The 24,230-nt window shown below is 43.3% G+C and overlaps 1 protein-coding gene and 1 long non-coding RNA gene across 3 annotated transcripts in view; both read right to left on the reverse strand.

The window, feature by feature from the left end:
* LOC119021336 overlaps positions 1-24,153 on the reverse strand; it is a 42,531-nt gene extending 18,378 nt beyond the window's left edge. The window contains exon 1 of the long non-coding RNA XR_005075528.1: positions 24,063-24,153. This is a non-coding gene — a long non-coding RNA (uncharacterized LOC119021336). The remainder of the gene's footprint in view (positions 1-24,062) is intronic.
* The window catches only part of LOC119021333 (glutamate receptor-interacting protein 2-like), a 264,095-nt gene that overhangs the window by 239,125 nt on the left and 740 nt on the right, over positions 1-24,230 (reverse strand). The window lies entirely within an intron of this gene.

Raw genomic sequence — 24,230 nt, forward strand, 5'->3', positions numbered from 1 at the left:
CAGGTCAAACGAATACTGAGCCAGTACTGTGTGCGCTTTGTTTTACTCTGATAATCTATGGTCTGCATTTTGTTTCTGTCATTTCCTGTTTTCATGTTTTGGAATACTGGCACGAGACTAGCACCACCCGATGTTAAGGAGACTTATTGCATCTCTCGCAAGCACAGAACGTACACGCTACTGTGTAGCTGGCAGTAGTTGAGGCGGTATGTTTCAATGCAAACTTTTCTGCAGAACGGGTCAGACCAGAGGCAGCGGAGTGGTCAGATAAAGGCAGTTGGCCGTTGGTTTGAGTCTGGGTGGTGTGTGGGCCGCTTTAAGACTGTCAGGTTCTGTTTTAGCACAGGGCTTACATCCTAAATCCTAAAAACAAGTTCTTTTGCTTTTCGTTTTGACAACAAATCATTTGTCGTCTAGTCAGTCACCTCTCTTCACCCTCGTTAGGTCTGCCACTGTGTTCTGTGACTTTGCACACACCAGATATTTTTGGTGCTTTTTTGTGCCTTTATTTGATAGGACAGCTGAGGGCTTGGACAGGAAATGTGGGGATAGAGAGGGAGAGGGGGGATGACATACAGCAAAGGGCCACAGGGTGGAATCCAGCCCAGGGGCCGCCAGAGCAAGGACACAGCCTCTGTTCACGGGGCGCCCCGACTCAAACTATGAGTTTGTAATTGCTGCATCCAAGCGTCTGACTAAGCATTAATTTGGCAAAATGATGGCAAGTGTGTGTTTATGAATGCACAGAGCTGTTCCTGTTTACATACTTTTACTATGCATTTTAATAGTAACAACAGTGGATGAAAATGTGCATTAAATCACATTTTCATCCAACATTTGGATGGACACTTGACCACAGTCTTTTTGTAGAAGACTGGGAGAAAACCACAGCCTCGTTCATCAAAATTGCAGGCTTTGTTGACCTAACTGTCCACCCAGACCTCCTCCTCAAGAGGATAACATGATCCAACTACCTCTGCCCCGCTAAGAGTAATTTCAGTATTCACACCACTGTGTCAGAAAAGGATAAGGTCTGTGATAAATGGACCAATGTCATAGTTTTTCTGGTGAGGACAGTCGGCAATTTTGCAAATCAGCATAGACTGTTTTCTGCCCATACTGGATTTACAGACATTCTCCATCAATGATTTTTGGATTTACACAATATGTATCACTATTAGGGGTAAATGATTTAATCCATGATGCCCACTTCATGTTGGAAATCAGTGGATTACTTCTTTGCACAAAAGATGAGGGAAGGTGCTGCTGTCCTCGCTGAGAAAACGGAGCTAAAACTGGCGGTTTGGTGTTGACAGATGGTGAGAGGAATAAAAAGCAGATGCAAAAATCACTTCATGTTAATCCACCCCAGCAAAGGCTTCACAGGAAATGTCACCCCAATTTTCATAAAACGCTGACTAACAATGCGGTTTTGTTAAAGGCACACTTCCAGTTATCTCGACCAAGCCGGGGGTCTTTATTTGGCAATCGTGCTGCCTCGTTCAAACACGCATGTGGCTTTAACTGAGCACATTGTAGTGCCAGTGTATCCTCACATCCATGTAGGTAAGCTTAGCATTGTTAGACTCTTAAAAGCCTGTCACACGTCGCACCACCCATACAACTCAAATAGCAATTATGTTTTTGCAAATGCTGGGTTTTAGATTGGCTGATCAAAAAATGTAGGCCACCCGCACATCCTCTGTTTAACTAAACCGGAGGAATAAATAAATAAATAAATAAATAAATAAATACGCACAAAAAAACCCAATTTCACATTCAAGACCATAGAAATTATTAGTTTGGCAGCATGCATGAAAGTCGAGGAGAGGTGGTGAGACATGCTGGGGGGGCGGCGGTTTACGAGTGTGTGTGTGTGTGTGTGTGTGTTTGCACGTGTGTGTACTAAATGTGTTACTCGGTTTTCATGGCCCACGATCAGTTTAGCCTATAATTGACTTATAAGCTGCATGTGGGCGTGCAATTAGCTGAAACCTAATTAAGAAACTGCCTGAAATCTGCATAAGCAGTTAAGCCAACCCAACAACAGCCAGCATCCACAATGCAGCCTTCCTTTTTATAGACTTTACATGTGATAAAAACCCTGACATGCGAATAAATGAGATTTTTGATCAACCTGGTAATGACACACTGGATTTCAGAGTTTTAACCCTGTTTTTTTTACGGTGTATTCCTTAAATTCTGCACATGGTCCCTAAACCTCCACAGACAGTTCTGGTGCTGAAGAGAGTCTTTGACTCATTTTCATCCTGGCAGAATACAAACATATGAAATCAAATTGTGCTCGCAAGTTTTTTTTTTTCCTAAATGCGTAACACTGACAAAATGAATGGAATGAAAGGATCCAAATGCAGGAAACTGATATATTGAATTAGGAATTGTTGTATTTGAGAAGCACTTTGCAGCAATTACATATTCATTATGCTGCACTTTGTATGCAGCTCTCATAAATCCACTGGACACTGGGTATATTTAAAGTTATGTGTCAATTTATTCAACTAAAAGAGGAAACCTGATGCAGAAATAAATGATTATAGACTTTAATATGTTCCCTGTCAAAATGTCTTAACATTTGAGGACAGTTTCCAACCATGACCACTCCAAAAACGTATTATACACTAATATTTATCCAGGAATACAGAACAAAATGTGAAACCCTTCGAGCCTCAGCGTGGTCAAAAACGTTTTGGCAGTTCAAAGTCAGATATACCTGTACATAAAACTATTGCAACAGCTGCATTGTACAAGATTACGTATTGTGCTTGTGTGACAGCTCCCACAGTGATTCTATTTACATTCTTCCATTTATTTTGTGATAAAGAGCAACAATGGGAAGGTTCACCTGAATAGACGACTACTGCCGTATGATTTACGCTCTTTTATTTGAGCGAGGATCACAATGAGCAGTCAACAGGGTTTGTGTTGTTTTCTTCACTAGAAGCAATCTCAAACTGGAATCACAAACTTGTTGGACATCATACGTGCCACCAAAAGCAGCTCGATTATACCTCTTGTGGTCTCCACTCTCAACAGCTGCAGTAACCCCGGTGTGTATTTATTTTTAAGAGGTTTATGATATCGCACACAGCAACTACTTCACTACTTCATGGCCGACTCTAGACCCTAGTGGAGTTTTTTTGTTTTTGCCAGCCTGATTTATTCAGGCCCAGACATCCGACAAAACCAGTGTTGTAAACTCAAATCTCCCTCTCCCCCTCACATGCTTTCTCCTCATCACTAACAGACTTTTGTGAGTAAGTATTCAGACATCACAAGTGACATGTTGCTAAACTTCCAAACTTCACCTTCACCGTTCCCCCCTTTAGTTGCCTGAAATGACAGTAGGACAAGACAAAGGTAAGAAGGAAGTAAAAATGAAGAAGGTTAAAGTTCTCAAGAAAGTTGAGTGACAAGTGACAAGAGTCTCTGATGTTGTAACTGCAAACACCACCAACTGAGTCCAACCGAACGTGGGACTATGTGCCTACTGTGAAGGCAGCACCACAGAGCGCTTGGTTGGCAACGGGGTCCAGTTGGCGGCACCGAGTGCAGAAACACAGGCAGCCCTTGCATCACTGCCAGCATTGGTTCCTGTTTGCTTGGGGAAAATGGGCTGCGTTTGGTGCAGAATCATTACAGAAACGCATCCTTTTAAGTTCGAAATGGCAACTGAACAGGGGGGCTGAATCTCAACCACGCCATTATTTTAGATTACAGGGAACCTGACCGGGAAAAGTATCGTCTTCAGTGCACATGGAGCCGCCCAGTCGCCAGGATAAAATGTTGGCAGTCATCATTTCTGCAATCCACCGATACATTCACATCTGTACATGTCATAGGCCTATGTACCATACTGATACTTCTATAAAACCTGTCATATAACATTCACTTTACATGTTTATGACCTGACTGTCATACTGGGAGATGATGTAGATGGTGAGGGAGTCACAGGTGAGAAAGCTGCCCCGCCAGTTCAAGACTGCTTTTCATTTGTAAACGTAACTCAACTGGATATTTATTGTACAACTGTCATCTGTTTTTTTTTATGAACTGGGTGTTTTTAGTGACCAAAACAGGTATTTTTAGGACAAAACATGATCTTTTCTGAACGTAAAACATACAACTCTGAGCTTAAAAAACCACTTGGTTAGGGTTAGGAAGAGATCCTGTTTTGGCCTCCCTGGTTGCGTCATGTGATGCCTCATTGAGGTGTCCATTGCTTTCTTGCTTAGAAATGCTGTCTCAGACAGAGGTCTTGGGTTCTTGGGTTCCGTCTCTGAAAAGTCAGCTCATGCGCGTGTAATGTGAACGTGATATTGCAGAAATGTCAATACAGTCGTATGACACGTGGGAGTTTGAATGTATCCGTGGTTTTTTCAGGAACATTAAATGTCAACTTTTCATTTGACTGGTCTGGGGTTAAACCATTGTGGCATTTCTGCACAACATGTGAGCTGTGGCTGGGATTGAACCAGACACCCCGGGATGAGAATGCAGTATCTGCAAGCACCAGGCCGTTCACTAATCACGGAGCAGATACTGTCGGTATAAGTGGCTCCAATACTGATCTTGTCGATGGGCATTTGTGCAAAAGGGGGGGAAGCCAAATGAGGAAAACTAGCTGTGCGTGGTTTGATTCTATTTGGAGAAGCAGATGGCAATGCCAAATGTTACACAGAAAAATAGTGTATCTTAGAATAAAGCACTGAGCCTTTCCATTTCAACAGAGTGGTAACTGAAAAGGGATTCATCCTCATGTGGAAGCTGAGCTCGGGCTGAAGCACACAATTGAACCCTCATGATACACAACCAAACAAAGGGGATGCTAAATACATGTTGGGTTTGTGAGTAGATAAAGAAACACAGAGTGAACAGTGAGTGGGTCAAACACAATGCACACACACACACACACACACACACACACACACACACACAAGCATGACAAACAAGGACGTTAACAAGGATGTCAAACACAACAAAGTCACGTGCCTTAACCAACAGACCTACATCCACTCAGTCATAAATAAACACTGGTGCACACACAGACTCACACACACAAACACACACACGTGCGCGCACACACACGCGTACAGTGTTGCAGAAAAGGCCATAAGGCATAACTCTCTGCAGAGTTGCCCTGTCTGTCTGTAGGTCAGCCAGCTAAAACTGCAGAGCAGAAGGGGCCACACAGACACACACAAATAATCACAGAGCGACAGACACACACATTCACACTCTCATCTCACACTCCCTCACCCAAAGAGAGCAACACACACACACACACACACACACACACACACACACACACACACACACACACACAAACGGCGAGTTCGCAGCCGCTGAGATAAACAAAGTTTCGACGCAGTTTAAGGACATCTAGGGAAACAGAAAGCTAATCCACATGGCCTAGCTGGAGACTGTGTGCTCTGCAGGCTGAACACAATCAACACACAGTACTACACGTATACACAACTGCGTGCACGCGCACACACACACACACACACGCACCAGATGATTTATTCAACTAGAAAGCTGAATTTAAATGGGATGACAAAAAGAAAGAAGAACACGTTTCTTCAATTAAATGAAGAAAAGCTTTATTGAAATGAAGACTTGAGGTGACAGTGATGTGATGAATAGTTTCTCTTTAATTCAAAAGTGCTAAAATGTGTCTGTCAGCTTTCCGTCCCTCATTTGGTTGTACGGCCATTAGTTGAGACATCAGGACCGTAACTAGTAAATGTGTTTTGAATTATGAATTATTGTTCCGAAATTGTATGAATTATGGCCAACATCATCTGAATGCAAATTCATCATTCCCAGTGGTAATAAATATTTCAGAGGCTTCCCATTTGTCTTGTGGATGCATGTTTTCTCACAGTCAGGGAGCTGATTTATCCTCCTCCACCTCGGCCGAGGCACATTTTATTTTGTGATGTTTACGACAGTTGGATTGAAACAGTAAATATCTCTTCTTCCGGTTTTCCGTTTTGTCTTGATCTCTTCCGCTTCATCTTCCTTTGCGGCGTTTGTTTCTCTGTTGTTTTTCTTGTCTTTATCAGGTGGAAACAGGCTGACGTAATTCTTCTTTAACAGCTTTTATCCGACCCAGACGAGGTTTACTGAGAGCTGCTTCACAGTCCTGCCGTGTTCTTTGTCGAACCGTCATAACTACAAGACAAAAAGACTGAGGTCGCCCTACTTGTGCGAAAATGTGGCTGTCGAAATAACAGTTACTCCTTTTTTAGTGGACCTGGCATGTACATGTCCATCAGTATTGGTTTGGAAAAGTCCAAGTTAAATATGGATTGTAAGTATAGGATAATATGAACACCTCACATCTTTTACCCATGTAGAAAGAGCAGCAAATAGCATTTATTTTATTACAAATTGTAATGAAGTTGCACACTGACATCAGAATTTCACTCTACTAATGCACTAATGTTGGCAACGAGACCTCCTAGGAAGCATTCAGAGCTGGTGCATAAATAGTTGCACCATGCATGACAGTATAATAATTATTATCATTATATGTCTTTATTTGTTTTAACCTATTTTTAAAGAGTCTATAACTGCCTGAGAATATTCATACATCATGCAAACGATTGATAAATGGTTTGTAACTCTAAATCCAATATGCTGTATAAGTATCTATTAAAAGATATGAAGAGAAATTCTACCCTATGGATGTATTCTGTAAAGATGCAACTCAGACTGAATGCAAAGTCAGTTTTTAGAGTTGGGCTAATAAAAAGTCAGTGCACACACGTAGATCCTAACAGACATGTTTTCACCCTGCGAGGCTCCAACTGAGGTGAAGACACGTCTGTGCTTCAACTTGAGTGACAGCTGGTGTTCTTCCTGAGGCCTTATGACCACAAAGCATACACGTATGGACTCTAAGAAAAGGAAAGAGATCTGGAGGAAAATAACATCCTGTGGAGAACCCAATTTCGATAGCAGTCAGAGGTTAAGCTGAGGCGGGTGTGTATTGATGCAAGCTGGCTACATCTTGAAAGTCAGAACAATGGCTTTTTTTTATAAAATAAACACTCTAGTCGTAAGATGTCTCGAGAATAGGGAGAGGTGAACAATTACCTAAATTTGTACCCTCAAAAATAAACACTGTAATATTTTTCATGGGATGACAACGGCCGTCACACAAGAGGGGGGAGAACGTGAATGTATAATAAGACCTGGATACGTCGCCACAGCTCAGTCTTGCTTCCAGTTTTGCCCCGTGGACACTCCGAAAAAAAAATCCCTGCAGCTCAAAAGCTACTGTGAGTGTTGACAGGACACCTCAAACTGCAAACAAGGTCAATTAGGACTGATTCTACCATGAATAATTGATCCATGGCGATTAAATGTTTGTCAAACTTACGTGAGCCAAGAAAAGTGATTTCAAAATCTTTAACGTCATCACAATGTGAAGTCTGTTGGCCGAGCAGGAACTCACGGCCGAGGCCAGTATGAGAAACACGGATGCGCATGTTCAGTGTTCACGTGACCAGAGAGTAAAACCCAAAGCTAGGAAGTCTTGAAGATCCACCTGACCAGCAGTTCTTATTGGACGGAACAGGGGCCATCTTTGGGTCCAGTGTCCAGTTCTTATCAAACATCCATGGGGGGGAGAAGCTCTAAGTGTTTAATTATGGGTCTAACAGAACACAAAGACAGTTTTTTTCCTGGAGGTCATTCAAGGTGTTGCACTCAGTTGTTTGGACTGAAAGTGCAGGAAATAGTTAGGTTAAGAGCAAGACAGAGACATTTGGACACTGCTTACAAAACTCTTACATTCAGGCATAAATAATAATAATTTTGTCCAGAGCGACTTACAGTAATTCACACATACATTGATGGCGGCAGCTGCCATGTAAGGTGCTGAGCCACTGAGCCACAGCTGCACCTCCACATGCCAATATCAGATTCAGCCACTGAGATTCGGTCACCGGGAAGTTAAGAGGGAAGGAGTTTCAGATCCAACTCTCACTTTGCTTGGAGCAAACTGGTGCATTAACAGTCCAAACAGGTGTCCATACCAGGACACTGGTGAAATGTGGGAGCAGCGGTGGAGATGTGAAGGTTAAATCTCTGCTCCCCCTCGTCTGCTTCTGATATCATTCTCTCCCTCTGTTCCCCGTTTTGTTTTTATTTCACGGCATTTGATGTTTTTATCTTCTCGTCTATATATCAGGGGAGAGGAAGGCTGATGTAATTCCACGTTTTGATGCATTGAAATGCAGCTGTAACGTTGTGCAAGGGGATCGATAAAAGGGCATTTTAAAAATTCAATTATCTCTTTTTTTTCCTCTCCTTTTCCCTCTCACACTCGCTCCCTTACGACTTTCTTACTCTCTATCTCGAGCTCATTCCTTTTTTCCCCCGTCTCTCTCTCTTTCTCTCTGGCACTCCACACTCCTCCACCTCTACCCCACCACCAAACACACACACACACACACACACACACACACACACAAACACACACACACTCAATTCTCTTATCCGCTGTGATATTGCTGAGCACTGGCTTATGTTGTGGGGATTTCGGAGTGTAATGGAGAAAGTATAGCACAAGAGTGGCGGGGATGTGTAGCAACATACCAGCCTTCACACATTCTCATTCACAAAACATCTATTTTACAAACTATGTTACAAAGACATGTTATGATCTGAGCAGTTTGTTACGGGCCGAACAAATGATATCTTGACCGACTGTTTAAAGTTCATACGTGACTGAATTTTCCAGTTGGGTCTATGATAACACCTCACAGCGGGTATAACAGATGATGGAGGAGCTATAGCAGGATAGACTGAAGGTATCGTACACTTGACTCTTATAAATCATGTTCAAATATCACTTCTTTGTTTCCAGCCAAAGAAGTCTGACTTTCACTGACCTTATAGAGTTCATCGTTGGAGTTAAATGTGGATTTAAACACTGAAGTCCAGGATTTGCATTGTGAGTTTTGCAGGTTAGGGAGACTATTAATGTTTTAATCGGTATTTAATCCTCTAACCCTATGATGAAGTGTGACTTTGCAGATAGGATCAATAAACACACTCCCTTATTATCTTATGAGAGATGAAACTCAGCAGCCTGATCCTCCTGCAACATTCTCATCCCAACTCAACAAATTCAATACCTTTAAGTTTTAAACTATGATGCTCTACCTAACCCAAAAAAATTCATATATCAATTACATGTTATTAGTAATGTTTGGTTCAAAGCAAAGCCTGTTGAGAAACAGTTCACATACATATTAGAACTTTTGGACAGTTATTTATTTCTGTTTAGGTGGTTTAGGCACGAAAACCCCTTTGTTAAGCTAAAGAAACAGATCATACTTACATTATAAGGATTGGCAAAGTCCTGAAAATGACCCACCAAACACCAACCGACAACATGCTCAGTCCATATTTGGTGACACAAGAAGACGACCAGGCTGCCAAACCACATGGTTGGTGTTGTTGTTGGTAGACGAGTGAAACAACAAGCGCCAGAAGTGAGAGAAGCTCAGAACAGTTCCTTTATTGCTGCCCTGACCAAAAGTCATCGTTGACACGTAACAGTTGGATCTTTTCATGGTGACTAGACGTAACAACACTGTGATGGTTTCACGACATAAACTACATGACAGCGAAGTGAGAGCTAGTACGAAGAAGGTCCAATACGCCTGCCGCTGGAACTCTGCAGTCTTATAAATGGCGATTATCTCCTGCACCTTACAACAAATCCTTCGGATCAGTAGGATCTGGGTAGCGACACCATATGATGAATTTGTAGCTCATAGTTACAGAATGCAGCATATTCCAGGATACAGAGGGGTGCAGCAGATAATTGAAAGAGTTGTAGCGGCTAAGAGCTGTGTAGTTCCTCGAGGAACTGAGGGGAAAGAATAAAACGTTATATAGTCAGAAAGTAGAGGCTTCGTGTATCGTGCTAGAGAAGGTTTAGGGGCAAACAAGGACCCGAGAAAAGAATGAATGTGTCACTTCAGGATTGTTTTTTAAAAGGACCTTTTTTCATGTGAACCTCTGTACACTGCATTCAACTATTTCTCGCCCGCACCGTCATTAAATCAGCAGTTATCACCAACAGTCACTTAGCAGCAGAATGCATTAAATATACTCGGCGTCTAAAATCCAGCAACCATGAAATTTACTTTTACAAGGCTGGAGCAGTGGGTGGGCATATCAGGGTACAACAGAGCAGAGGAGAGGGTACAGCAGATTAGAGCGAGGCAATTTTACGACACAATACCAGGTTTATCAGATAAGTATAGGGCGCAGAGGCAGGGTGTGAAAGAATGATGGAGGATCAAACGCAGGTCCAACAGAACAGGGAGGGTTTTATAGAGGGCACTGCAGAGACGCGGTGTTCATGTCGCAGGATTTTTGCTGTAAAATAGAAAAGGGTACAGTAGGGTATAGCGGGGCGGCGGGTTGCCAGAGCAGCAGGGCTTACAGCAAATTTAAATTTAGGACGCGGTGAGGACGAACGCACAGGAGCGCCGATGAAGCACCCTGCTCAAGACAAATGATTGCCTCAGCTAGCAGATAATGACAGCAGGGATGCAGACGGACTGAAAAGCACACGGATAGATGGGGTTGTTTCGGAGCAGGAGATTGAATGTGTTTCTGTAAACGAGAGGGAGATGAGGATAGAGAACACTGAGTGTTTGTTGTGCATTTGTAGAAAAGGACGGCTCTAGTCTGTGTTATAGCACCAAAGGAAATGGAAGAGAGGAAGGTGGCTCCAGAGTTAGAGAGTTAGAGAGGAAGGACAGCAATGAAAGACAGTTTCATTAATAGAGGTGCATTGGTGGGATAAGCAGTTGTGCCGTGTAACCACATAACCCCAGATTCTCGGTTCTGAATCTAGTCCAAAACCCCCTATTTTCCTCTGTTACTCTCCACTGCATAACCATGAAAAATCATGAAAGTAATGTCGCTAAATTGAGCCAGGGCGGTGATGTGAGAAGACGCTAAAAGCACAAAATGAGAAGGGAGAAAAAGGCGGACGGGGGTACCACTCAGACAAAAGCAGCGGAGAAGAGATGAGGCAGTGAGATTGATAAGTCGATAACCTTGGCGGTAAGGGGAAATGAGGGACTTCTACAGGCTTCAGCATGCGCCATCAAAAAGACTTGAAATGTCTGTAAAACAAATGGAGAGAGGACGATAAAAGCAGGCCCCTCGATGAGGGGCCTTTCGTCATGGAACAATGCTTCACTCCACTTTTAAAAATCTGCCTTCTGGGTCACACGCTGACAAAAATTTCATTCTGAGGCTCATAAATCTCTCCTCCGCGGGGATAGGGCTAATCTCAGTTTGGCGAAAACGAAAAACCACATACCTCTGCAGAAAACAGTTTTTTTTTTAGTGGTGGAATATAGAAATGAAAAACTTGCCGACACCAATGTGTTTGTGAGATTTCGACAATATGACTCAAATAGGTTTCAAGGGGCCCAAGGATCATGAAACAAATCAACAAAATTGCAGCTGCTCTTTCTACAAGACGCTCTGAGGTGTGCGGCTCGGTCACAGTGCCTCAGAAAGCAATCAGCCTGGGACAAGCACAACAGACTTTAATCAAGAGCGAGGCAGAGAGAGAGACAGCGGGTCACTTGTACTGTTACATCCTTGAGCATCTATGTGTGTGTCTGCAAGGTGAAAAACAATCTGCAGCCGTCCTGTCTCGAATTTATAACAATTCTAACTGACACAACCAGCGGGGGGGGGGGGACGAGGCAGGTGAGCAGCGCTGAGTCGCTCTGGACACTTTGTTATTCCACTACAGTCTGACGCAGACATGTTTAAGTGCAGACGACTGACTCTTCTTTACATAATTGTCCCTGATGACGCTGGAGGAAGGAGACGTGATTGTGCTAGTCGCTGCTGTGTCTGAGTTGGATGAATTGTGATGTGACCGATGAAATGTTGAAACTTTGTTTTTGCAAAATGCCCGGTGTAATGTGTAAGAACACAAAGGGACTGACCCACAGCCTGCTGCCAGACCTCTGAATCAACCTCCACATCTCAGACTTGTTCAGCGGCTCTATTAAGTCCGGTGCTGTGCTCATTGGTGGACGTTTCTACAGGCTGGAGAAGGAGTCGCCCAATCGGAGCTGAAGAACAGGTAGATAATCTCTGCTACCATCAAAAGCAGAGACAGAAAACTGGCACCAGAAGTGTTCAGATATGCTCCTTTACCATGTCTCTCGTCTATACTGACACCTGAAATTATACTTATGCAACACCAACGTCTTAAACCCTTAAAGCTTAAACCAACTTACTTGTATTATCTAGTTTGACGGCCGTTAATAACTGACATAGAACACCAACAAATGTAAGCTTGCTTGACGAAAATCACACAAGTCTCGGTCAAGTCTATGACCTTGTACATCCTTCATTCCTTTATTCACCAAGCTCAGCAGAACCAAGATCGGGGGTGATGAGAATAACTTTACAAGTTAGACTGAAGATGGATGCTGAGGTGGAGACAGAGCTTGTTAAATGCTCTATGAAAAGCAGCAGCAGAGACTGTAGCTGGTACAGGAGAGTTTCAGGTGAGCAGGAAGTCAGCAGGCATGGAGCAGCACAGAGTGAGCAGAGAGGGACTGTGGGGTCAGAGTTTATCCAACCCTGTATTTAACAATATATATAAGTGGATGCAGATTTGCTGACTCGATCAGACACTTTGGCAGTGAACAAGGCATCATCTTGACATTATGCCTGTTTTACTTTAGGAGACTGAAGAGGAGAGGAGAGCACAGCGGCGGGGGATTAATGTGGGAAGAGACAAGAAAAACAAAGCAGAGGAAGAAAATAGAAAATAATTGAAGAGATGGGGATTAAAAGAGAAGTAATAAAAAATGGAAAGGGGATGAAAAAGTATGAGGAAGGCAAAAAAGAAAGCTGCCACAGGAGAGGAAAGATGCAAAAAAAAAAATTAAAAAAAATGAGGGAAATAAGAGAGACAGGAAGAAGACAGGAAACACAGCCAACAGTTCAGATGCAACAGGGAACGATGCACGATGAGATAAGAAAAGAGAGAGGAGGGGGTGGAAGGACGATAAAAGAGAGGAGACAGAAAGAGAAAATAAACGAATCAAAAGGGAGACCGGGAAAAGAACTGAGAGAAGGAAGCCTGAGATGAGACGGCAAAGAGGACGAGAAGATGAGAGGAGGGAAGAGCGGAGCGTTTGTTGTTTTTGCTGTGCATGAGTCATCGTCAGATCCTATTATGACTGAAGCAGCGTTACCGCTCTCGCCCACTGCTAACCTACGGCTACATGCCTTCAACACGCATCACGCACACACACGCACACACACACACACACGCATGCAGACACACGTGTTGCGAGTGCTATTTTTGTGAGGACATTCTCTCTCTTTTTTTTTTTCCTCGTAAGAAAAATGCCAAGGTAACAGCTTTTCTTCCAGGGTCCTCAAAAAAAAAAACACACACACACACACACATTAACAAGATTACAATTCACAGATACACCGACTACAAACCAGATTAGGACTCATAATACACTGGCATTGTGTAACATTTGACACTAAAATATTACCCGTCACTTACATTTGCTTTCTAACCCCTGAACCTCACAATTCAGTCAATGCCCTAACCTACACTGTGACACGCTGCTGTTGTGGCGAACAAATGCCCTGTGAAATTTACTGGATTGCATTGCTAAAAATGGTAATTCTGTGGCGATGGTGCTGACTGGCGACACATTTCAGCATTTTTAGACTGAATGCCCACATGTATAATGATATTTGGGACCCACAGGAGTCGATTAAGTCAGACATTCTTTAACTAGAGGCTATAAGTGTGATATCTGATACATGTAATCTCCATCTACCACAGTGGAGACCCAGCAGGGGCGTCCAGAGAAATGTCTCTTAGGTTGGGCCAAAGGGGGCCGCTGAAGATCTTAAGGTTGAAAACAAAACCATGGTCATCATTGATTTAGATGAAACAACGATTTCCCTTGCATGCACTGGTCACTTTTGATATTCGCAACTATTTTGCTTCCATATTTGACTCTTTTCAAGAAGTAATAAATTCCAGGATACACATCAAGCTGGTTATTTTAGTTCACATTACTGTTCTGGACGTTTATCTTAATGTAAGAAATCATTAAATTTAACAGTTGTATCCCTAAAAACTTGTTGGTTTACACGTCAAAGGGAGCACTACTAACCCTGTGAGAGTATTCTGGAGGGACAACTCTATGAACTGTGAACAGAACGCTGCGTATGTCGTTAGGGTTACCTCGACTCGGGCTTAGGCGCCACAAACTTTTTTAATAGAAAGGCTCAACTATAAACTGTGGATGTGTGCGAGTTTACAAGGCAAGCAAGGGCCAAATGATAGATGGTATCAAGTTGCATCGATTTAGCACAGTGCCTCTTGAATCTGTCTCTTGCAAGTCTATCAACTTTTGTGGAATTGCACTGGCCTCTCTGAAAAGCACGACACTGTGATACAGACACACACACACACAAAAAAAAAACCCTTTAGGGGAGGCGGTCGGGTTGGATTGTTCAAACGTCTCCTAACAACAAGCCGATGGCAGTCACTTTCTCTCCCTAACCACGGCCACAATCTTTTTCAAAAACTTATCCAAGAGCTTTAAGTCGCCTGAACCAAGCGAGACCAGAAACTATAGAAACGGTAGATCCGGAAATGTGAATGCAGTCATTTTGGAAGGCTCTGACAAACAACCTGCTTGTTGTTTACCTGGGTAATGTGCCTGCGAAGTAATCTGTAGATCAATCAGGTAGACGGAGGCAGTCACACTGATGGGGTTCAGGGACTGGTTCTCACTGAAGCAGTGAAAGAAGAGATCAATCAAAACTGTCTAGAATTAAAAAAAAACAAACAAAAAAACAAAAACAGACAAACTTTAAAGTCTGACTGATAGAGAGCATTTTACTTTATCCCCTCACACATTGTCCTGTTTGACCCATTTCACAAGAATTCAGAAAATCTCTCCCATTTTTGCTCTTCCTTTATTTCAAGCTGCCTCTCTCTCATCCCTCTCTCTCGCAGACTGATAACTAATTACACATGTACATATTTGAACAATCACTTCTGTTGTTCTGTCCCCCGCAAACATCCAGGAAATGCATGGACACAATATGCTGCCTCGGTGCGGAGACACTACAGGGACAAACAGGATGAAACCATGAGCCTCAGGCTGCCTCCACATGACAGGCGGTCTAAGCTGCACACGCCGCTGGTTCAGAGGCAGAGTCGGTGCAGGGAGCTTCGTCATTGCATAACTCGTAAAACAAGAACTGATACATATCTGCTGAAGGAAAGCCACTCTGCTACACATATCCCCATACCAGATCCCTGGAAATATGACATGGTACTTTGTCTCTCCTGCCATCTATCATTTCAGGCATTCGTGTGTCCTTCCTCCGCCCCGTCCTCCTCCAGCTCTTCATCCAGCCGCTGGGTTCAACTCCCCCATCATCAGATCTCCAGGATCCTTCTTCATGACCACCACCAACAGTGTCTAGACTCCACTGGGGGGTTCATATTCTACACACAGCTTCATCACCTCCATAAATATCATTTCATAACAACGGAGTCTGACCACCAAAGACTTTCTCATTGTTTTTTGTACGCATTGTAATCTTCGTCAAGTCTCTCCTGATTTAACTGTTTTTTTTGGCTTCTGTTATTTACTTTTTCTCATTACTCATTCCAGCAAAGTTCAAACCCAGAGAAATATTGTTTTCACCCACGTCTTATTTTTTTTTTTTTTGTTCGTTTGTTTGTTGGTTTGTCAGCAGGATTATACAAAAAGCACTGAGTGGATTCGATGACACTTGGATGGAGGATGGGTCCCGGCCCAGAATGGACCCCATTAACTTTTGGGGCGGTTCCAGATAAAGAGATGGATTTTTTTCTCACTTTTTTTTAGCACTGCAAAATAAAGCCTTGTTACAGTTTCTTATTCATTTTTTAGGGAATGATGTCAGAAATACAAAAGATGACTGTTGGCCTTAAGCGGAGGTATGCACTCTACTGAATACCATTCTATTCTTTCTGTCACACGTGACTTCAACATGATATCAGCGAGTAAGGAAGTCAGCAGACAGGACTGATCAGCGAACATTTCTGCCTGAATCACATCGGATAGATTTTTATCGTTGGTCGTTGTTGTTGACAATAAAAACAACAACTCCCATGATCCCATGCGACTTCATAACATCATCAAACTACACTGCTTCCACTGTTTTCAGTAAGAAAGTCCTAGCGGCATCAGTTGCGTTCTGTTCATTCACACCCTGTGAGATCAGCGGAATATCATTTTTAAAAGCTCAAAACAATTTGCACTTCAAGTCTTCTGTCGATTTGTGCAACAACCAAGGTAGCAGCGTCACAAGGTTCAGTAATCCCCTATTCTCCTCAGCCAAAACACTTCATTGGTATCATGATGTAAAAGCCTTTTCATCCTGCTTTGAGTGTGCTGAAGAACGACAACATGCTATCTTCAATCTTTATCACAACCAAACAAACAAGCACCTACATGACACCCTCTGCCTGCTGTCTGATGTTTGACAATCATCCATCACTGACAGATTGTTTTCAAAAGCGCTCTGTATTCTGACTGAGTGTCACTTCGCTTTATCACCGAGCTCGCTCACGTTCAAGTCCTCTGCTGATCTGATATCACAGAACATGTTGTCTGTGTTTGCTCCGCAGCATCTCAGATCTCTGATTCTTAAGAACAAGCACAAACAAATTATTTGAAGCCTCCCTGAGCCGCTCAGATAACTTCACTGATTGCATGTTTCTTTGCCTGCGCGGCGCCGAGGCTCTCGCTGAGAGCACTTCACAATCAGCGAGCAGCTGTGAGTTCAGTGTCTCACTGAAGAACGTTTGAAAACATCGATCAGTGACGGACATATCACGGCTGCTGCCATCATGTGACCTTTACAGCCCGAGGTGCCGCATGTGGCATTTTCAGTCGTCAATATATCATTGGAAAATTGATCGTTGTGAGATATGATTACTGCAAACAAATGTGAGCTGTCGATCAGATGCCAGTGTTACAGGATCGTTCAGTGGGAGGGCAGATATCTGCAGGCCAAGGAACTGGAAGTAAAGCCACGGTCAGTCCTGTTTTTGCATTAATGGAGCAATCGTAGGGCCTTCAACACTTTGATTAACCTTAACACACAATGAGTAACTGCACTGAAAAAAAAAATGGATCATGGAAGTCAAGGGCATCTTTTCCACTGTGAACAGTGGGTCTTCGGGGCATTGTCGTGTACAGCGCTCTCTGGGGCTGCAACTAAACATTATTTTTCCGATTGATTAATATTGTTTTTCTCTGAATGCAGTTATCGATTCATCCTCTCAATAAACCGCAGACAATATTGGAAAAAAAGGCTACAGACATGTGCGTCTCTATGTAGCTTGTTTTTGTCCGACCAACAGTCCAATACCCATCCATCCATTAGCGATCCCCACGTTTCCTCTGAAGGAGCTGGAGTCGATCCCAGCCGTCACTGAGCGAAAAAGCTGAGGGACAGCCAGCCGGTCAAGGGCTGACACGGGCACAAACAACCGTTCACGCTCTCATTCACACCTTCTAACTCAACAATAACATGTCACTGAGCCACTGAATCTCTCTGCAGCTCCAGCTCCAAACCCAAACATTAGGGATACACCATTTTGCTGACAACTGATATTTTCCAACTCATTTTTTTTTTTTTTTACAGCTGCCGATGCCAATACACGCACATAGATTTTATTTCAGAGAAGATCAAGTCTCTCCTGTTGGCGTTTCATTACGCCTGCCCTTAGCAAGAAGGCCCACTGCCAGATGCAGACATACAAACGTTCCCTAACCACTGAGCAAAATTATGAAAATAAGTTGTTGTGTGTGCAGAATTAAAACATCACCTTTTCATCCCATCATATCAGCTGAAATGTTCCTTTTAGGCTGAAGTAAACTTTTCGTTACGAGACCAATAATGTGCTGATGTTGACATTTCAACTGATAAACTGTTGAAATCGTTGATTAGCTTAATTACCATTAATAATTAATATACTTGTCGAGCAAAACAGATGAGTGTTACCTTTCCATCAGACTTTCTGTTGCAGATCAGTGCTGCAAAAATGGTAAATAGTACATTACTTAAAGTATGTAGTATATCTTATAATTAACCAGGAGCTGCGATGACAATTTTATCAATCGATGAGTCAATGGAAAGAAAATTTATTGTCAACAATTGTGATAAAAAAAAAAGAATAATTTCTTAAGCAAAAACAAGAGATACTTTAGTGGTTCCATCTTCTAAATGTTAAGAAATTGCTGCTTTCTTTGATGTATGACATAACATGAAGAGTCGTTGGGTTTTGGGACCGTTGGTTGGATAAAATAACATGTTCTCTTCTCTTTCATCGATGGTTCCAGCCATTTGCCGTGGGAATTTCAAAATAAAGGCAATCTTAACGATGGCACTGATATGATTCGATGTTTCCACATTGCCGTGATGCTAGTTGGGCTGTTGCCAGATTGATGTGTCACACCCACAAAAAGAAGCAACTTAAGGACCTTATATTTTCCATTTAGTCGTGAAAACAATTGGCTAAGGTAATCAATAGTGATGTAAATTGCCCCAAATTTGCCTCTCATTCGCTCCTTAATGCACACACACACATTCACACACCCGTGGCAGCGAGCTACCATGCGAGGCACCGTAGTGTTTTGTGTGTTTTTGATGTGTGGACAGCCGGAAATCGACCTGTCAGCCTCGTGATTAACTGACACGGCCATCCATTATCCACATTTCTGCAGTGTCACTTCCTCCGAGAATAATAATTGAGAAACGACCGGTGAATACTATCACCGCAGTCACGGATGTTAATATATGCTTAAGCAAAAAAAAAAGCCCTCAGCAGACACTGCTTAATTTCTCACTGATAGTCTCATTTGGTAATGATACTAATACCTATAAATAAACACGCTAATGGTTTCAAAGTTCAACGTCGCCTGCAGCACCTTCAGCATCGCGTCCTGCCCTCTGACTCATGCGTTTCCTTTCCTTATTCTCTCCTGTCTCCTCCTCCTCCTCCTCCTCCTCCTCCTCCTCCTCCTCCTCCCTGCCTCTTGCTCCCACTCCCCGTCCATCAGCGATAACACAACTAAGCCTTATTAAAAGGGTTTTCTTTTTTGGGGGTTGGAGCTAAATCACACACACACACAGTTTATTACACACACCCACATGAACAATCGCAGCCTTGCTCTCCACTAACCAGCACATTATTTGATCTTCTAGTCTCCTGATTAATGGGATCTCTTCCTTCAACTGATAAGGACTACAAACCGGGCCCTTCTATCTTTCTCCTTCACACTCCCCTCTCTTTTTATCTGTTTCTCTCTCATGGCTCTCTCTCTCTCTCTCTCTCTCTTTCTCTCTCAGGTCTCTTTCGCTCAGCCTCGCTCTTCATTTTGCCTTTTTGTCCTCTCTCATTCTCGCTCCCTCCTCTCTTTCTCCCCGTCGTTCATGCAAATCGTGGCAGCCATTATTTTTTTCTCTACCCTCAAGTTTCCCCACGTCGTACTCATGATGGATAAGTGTACAGAGACACACTCACACACACTGACACGCCTGCTCATCCACAGAGCTTTTTGAACGAGAACAAGAAGTTCGGGTCAAACAGTTGTTACGTGATGATTGCAAAGCTACTTAGAAATGCATTAGTTATCATTTCCCTTTAACTGCACATGCAGATACACATACATACATAGCAACATAATCATATTCACGAGGACAGACTTTTCCATCTATGTTTCATTATTTATCCCTCCGTCTGTCTGATGGATTGTTGTGTTTGGAAGAGTCCAGCTCTCTGTTCCACTCCTCATCTGCACATTCGCACATGTTTCACAAAATTCTGTGAATCCAGCTTCTTAAATGTTAATATTTGCTGGTTTCTTTGCTCCTTGCTGACAGGAATCTGAATGTCTTTGGTTTGTGAACAGAAACAAGACTCGTGTAGGCCTCAGGAAATACAGTGATTGACATTTTCATCATTTTCTGATATTTTACAGATCGGACAACTAATCACGTAAACAAGAAAATCATCTACAGATTAATCTACAATGAAAATAGTTGTTAGTTGACGTCCTGCTTCATACTGAACTGAAGCCGCACCAACATACGGGTCAAATGACTCTGCAGTAGCCACAGAAAGTTATTGGCTCCAGCTGCGATTGGCAGCGATGCAAACCTGACACTCAAGCGGACACGCTTCTTTTTCTGGACGATACTCTGAGGGCACTCGTTAATAGTCTTTCATTCATGTGTTAAAGCGGCACTCAAACATCACTCAGAGTTTGAAAGAGAGGCTGAAGTGAAAAGAGTGTAACAACCAGCCTTCACGCTGCTTTTTACTGTTCTACTCTCGACTTGAACCTTAACCCTCTGACCCATCCCGGGACTCGCTTTCTTTACTGCAGTAGAGGAGCACTTCAAGAAGCGACAGCATCAACCGTAGATGCACCGGGCCACACACTGACCAGGCTGTTGCATTTGAGCGTTTGGACTGACAAGTGCTGGCCATGAGGCGCCTGATAAAGCAGAGGATGTACTCACATTTTAACCAGACCCCCCCCCACCACCATCACCACCACCATCATTAAAAATGAAGTACTGGTTCAGTTAGGGTGCTCAAACAGCCATTCATAGGTCCATAAGGCAGTTATCATTGGACAGCAGGGTCACTGTGTATCCAGCATACTGATTCAAAAAGCTGCATCTCGCACACTTCCTCACACACCACGAGCAAACTCAATTCTCACCACATCTCTCTCCGTGTCTGGCCCCTCTCTCTCTCTCTCTCTCTCTCACAAACACACATCATAAACAAACATCACTCTTGCTCGCCCCATCTCTCTCTGTCACACACACACACTCATCTTGGGCAAACACCATTTCCACTTAGTCGAACACACATAAATATAGCCTTTCCCCCGACACACACACACACACACACACACACACACACAAACTCTGCGCCTACACACCTATTCTCACTTAGCCGTGCGCTACCTCACACACACTCAGATTAAGTAAACATGCAGAGGATTTTTCTATCAGGAGATAAACATCCACACAGGGTTATAAGGTACATGGTCCCGCTCGTACACAACAATGATGGAACAAATGACTTTTTTATAGGCGGTGCACAACACGACGGCTGAAAATTGGCAGGGAACACAAAGGAACAAACACCTGACAGCTATATGAGAGCACGTTTTTTTTAGGCAGTGAACGTACGCTGGAATACGGCGGGACAAAGATCGGTGTCTGTTTAGAGTTAAGATGGGGAGGAGGAGAACAGTTGGGAGTGATTAGTCACCTGTATGGAGCACTGCAGGGTGAGACGGATGCAGCAGCCCAGCATGTGCGTCAGCTGATCAGTGACTCGCTACCAAAAGTGATTAATAGGTGCAAATCGCTGGGCGGGTGCGCAGGTGAGCATCTGCTGAGTTCTGTGAGCAGTGCATGTACATCAAATTCCTTGAGTCCCATTTTAAGAAGCCTATCCCCGACGTTTGGAGTGTTTTCTTTGCAAAAACACACGTTATGTGATGTATGTTAGAGGATCAATAAAAGTTTGAATCACTCTTATCAATCCAGACACGAGTCTGGTACAGAGAGTGAGATCTTGTTCCCGTTTAGAAACTGAAAAGTCGTCTTTTCTCAGGAATCTGCATGTTTTTGACAAGTCCTAGAGGCTATGTATTTGAATTTTTGCAATCTGTAGTGTTTTCCACCAAGCTGTCATGGCTGCTGCAGTGGTTTAGGAGCTAGTTGGGTTTCTTAATGGCTGGATTAATAATTGGGAGATTAAGTCTGTTCAGGAATATGGATACACCGATCAGCCACAATATGAAAACCACGAGAAATGGTTAATAGCACTGATCATCTCGTTACATTGAGAACCCTTGGGTCCTGGCATCCATGTGGACGCCACCTGACGCACACCACCCATCCAAACACCACCGTAGATCAAGTATACGACCTCACAGCGACGCCGCTTGCCCCAATAGGACAAAGCGCTCTGCTCCAAATTCCCGAGATCCCAATCTGATAGAGCCTCTGCGGGACATGCCTGAACAGGTCCGATCCATGGAGGCCGGACCCCCTCCAAACATACAGGACCCAAAGGATCCACTGCCAAATCCCCATGGCCAGATTCCACAGGATCATTGATAGTAGATCTTTCACACTGAATGACCAACGCGTGCAGATCTGAACATTCCTCCTCTGTTGTGATTGTTATGTGTCTCATTCCAGGATGATTAATCTGCTGGTATCAAAGCTTCCACTCTTCTGGCTTCCCACCAGAGTTTGGCTGTGAGGATTTGCTCCCATTCAGCCAGAGCGTTTAATGAGGCCGGTCACTGATGCTGGTCTGGCTCGCACTCTAGCTTTTCTAGTTCATCCTAAAGATTGTTGGATACGGGTCGAGGTCGGAGCTCTATGCGGGCCAGTCCTTCCGCACCAAGCTCAGAGAACGGACCTGGATTTGTGCACAGGGGCTTTTGTTATGTTGAAAGTGGAACGTGTCTCCACAAAGAGGCAGAGCTCAAACCATGAAGACTCAAACCCAGACTACAGTGCACAGTGGCTAAATATGCACATATAGTGGGTAACAATGCGCTGCTCATTTTCAAGGATTCAGCTACTCAGACTTTAAGTCTGTAACACACACACACTTTCAAGTTGTTTTCAGCTGCGAGAAAGGATTTAATCACAGTGGCTCAGTTATTAGCACAGCTCAGACAACTTCCGCTCGAGGTTATAAAACGTGAAAAGAAACATGGAAAGTTTAAAAAAAAAAAAAATGCTAATGAGGTTTTTCTTATGAGAGATTCTCTTTTCAGAATAAGCTCACTGTCTGGGTTATTGTGTTTTCCTGGACAGCGTCTTCTTGCTGAGCTGCAGTGGAGGGACGGAAACACAAAGAGGGACTTCACAAACTAAACATGCTGTACCTTCAGAAGACGCTCGCTTGACTGGTTTAAGTTAGCATGCTCAAGTCTTATATTAGCTTCAGATAAAGTTGGAAACTGAATTTTTAGTCAGAATAAGGACTAGACTTTGGGAACAGATGTTTTAATGGCAAGTATGAATCAGGGGAATGAGCCAAAGATGTTTCAATATAAAGATGTGCCTAAAGAAATTGTGAATTTATCATTTAAGGTACTAAAGGTTTGTTGCTAATTATATATGTTCTTAAATATTGTTAAAACCAGATTTTGACATACACTTTAGTAGATTATTCTAAGTTTAAATGCCCTTTAAAGAAACCCAGCTATTATTATTTGGGCGGAGTGACAGTCTGTGCAGAAGTTGACCAGTTTTTTTGCCTTTCAGGGCTTCCGTACAGCTCCATTTTGCATCTTAATTATTCAACACAATGCAATAGGTGCCTGCTCTCATGTTCCATCATTCAGTTTCGGTTTTGGCCCTCCAAGTGAAAAAGGTTGGTACCTCTGACATTACTGATCATTTTATCTCATTTTCATGCATGAATTTGTGTGCAGATATGTGACAATAAATCACAATAAGTTGTTTTTTTCCTCTCCTAAAACAGAAAATAATAGTTGCTAATACAAAATAAAAATCTTGTGCAGTCTGACTTCCACTTTGTGCTCACACGTGACCTTAACCTCGAGAAACACACAGTAGTGCTGAGAAGGTTTGAAACTCTGTGTCTGTCCTCCGCACCGTTGTCAACCCCATTCAGTCTCTGTTTCACATGCGACACTTTCTCAGCTGCACACATTCGCATATGCGCACCCCATCGCGCACGCACGTGCACACTGTAGCTGACCAACATCATCACTGTCTGCCTCCTCCCGCCTTCATGCTGCAGGACCAACACGCATCTCTCTCTATCTCTCTCTCTCTCTCTCTCTCACACACACACACACACACACACACATGCACGCACGCACACAAATACGCACACGCACCCTGACCTGCCAGCATCAGTAGCCTCGCGCAATCTCTGCTGAAACGGCGGAACAAACCCGTGGTGACACGTGTGCGCACAGCGCGCGGTTCAGCAGACCAAGCGTGTCCACGCACGCACGCACGCACGCACACACATACTCACACGCAAACAATTACCGAAGCTGCAGGTGCTT

This window comes from Acanthopagrus latus, chromosome 6, assembly GCF_904848185.1.
Source record: "Acanthopagrus latus isolate v.2019 chromosome 6, fAcaLat1.1, whole genome shotgun sequence".
Classification (NCBI taxonomy): domain Eukaryota; kingdom Metazoa; phylum Chordata; class Actinopteri; order Spariformes; family Sparidae; genus Acanthopagrus; species Acanthopagrus latus.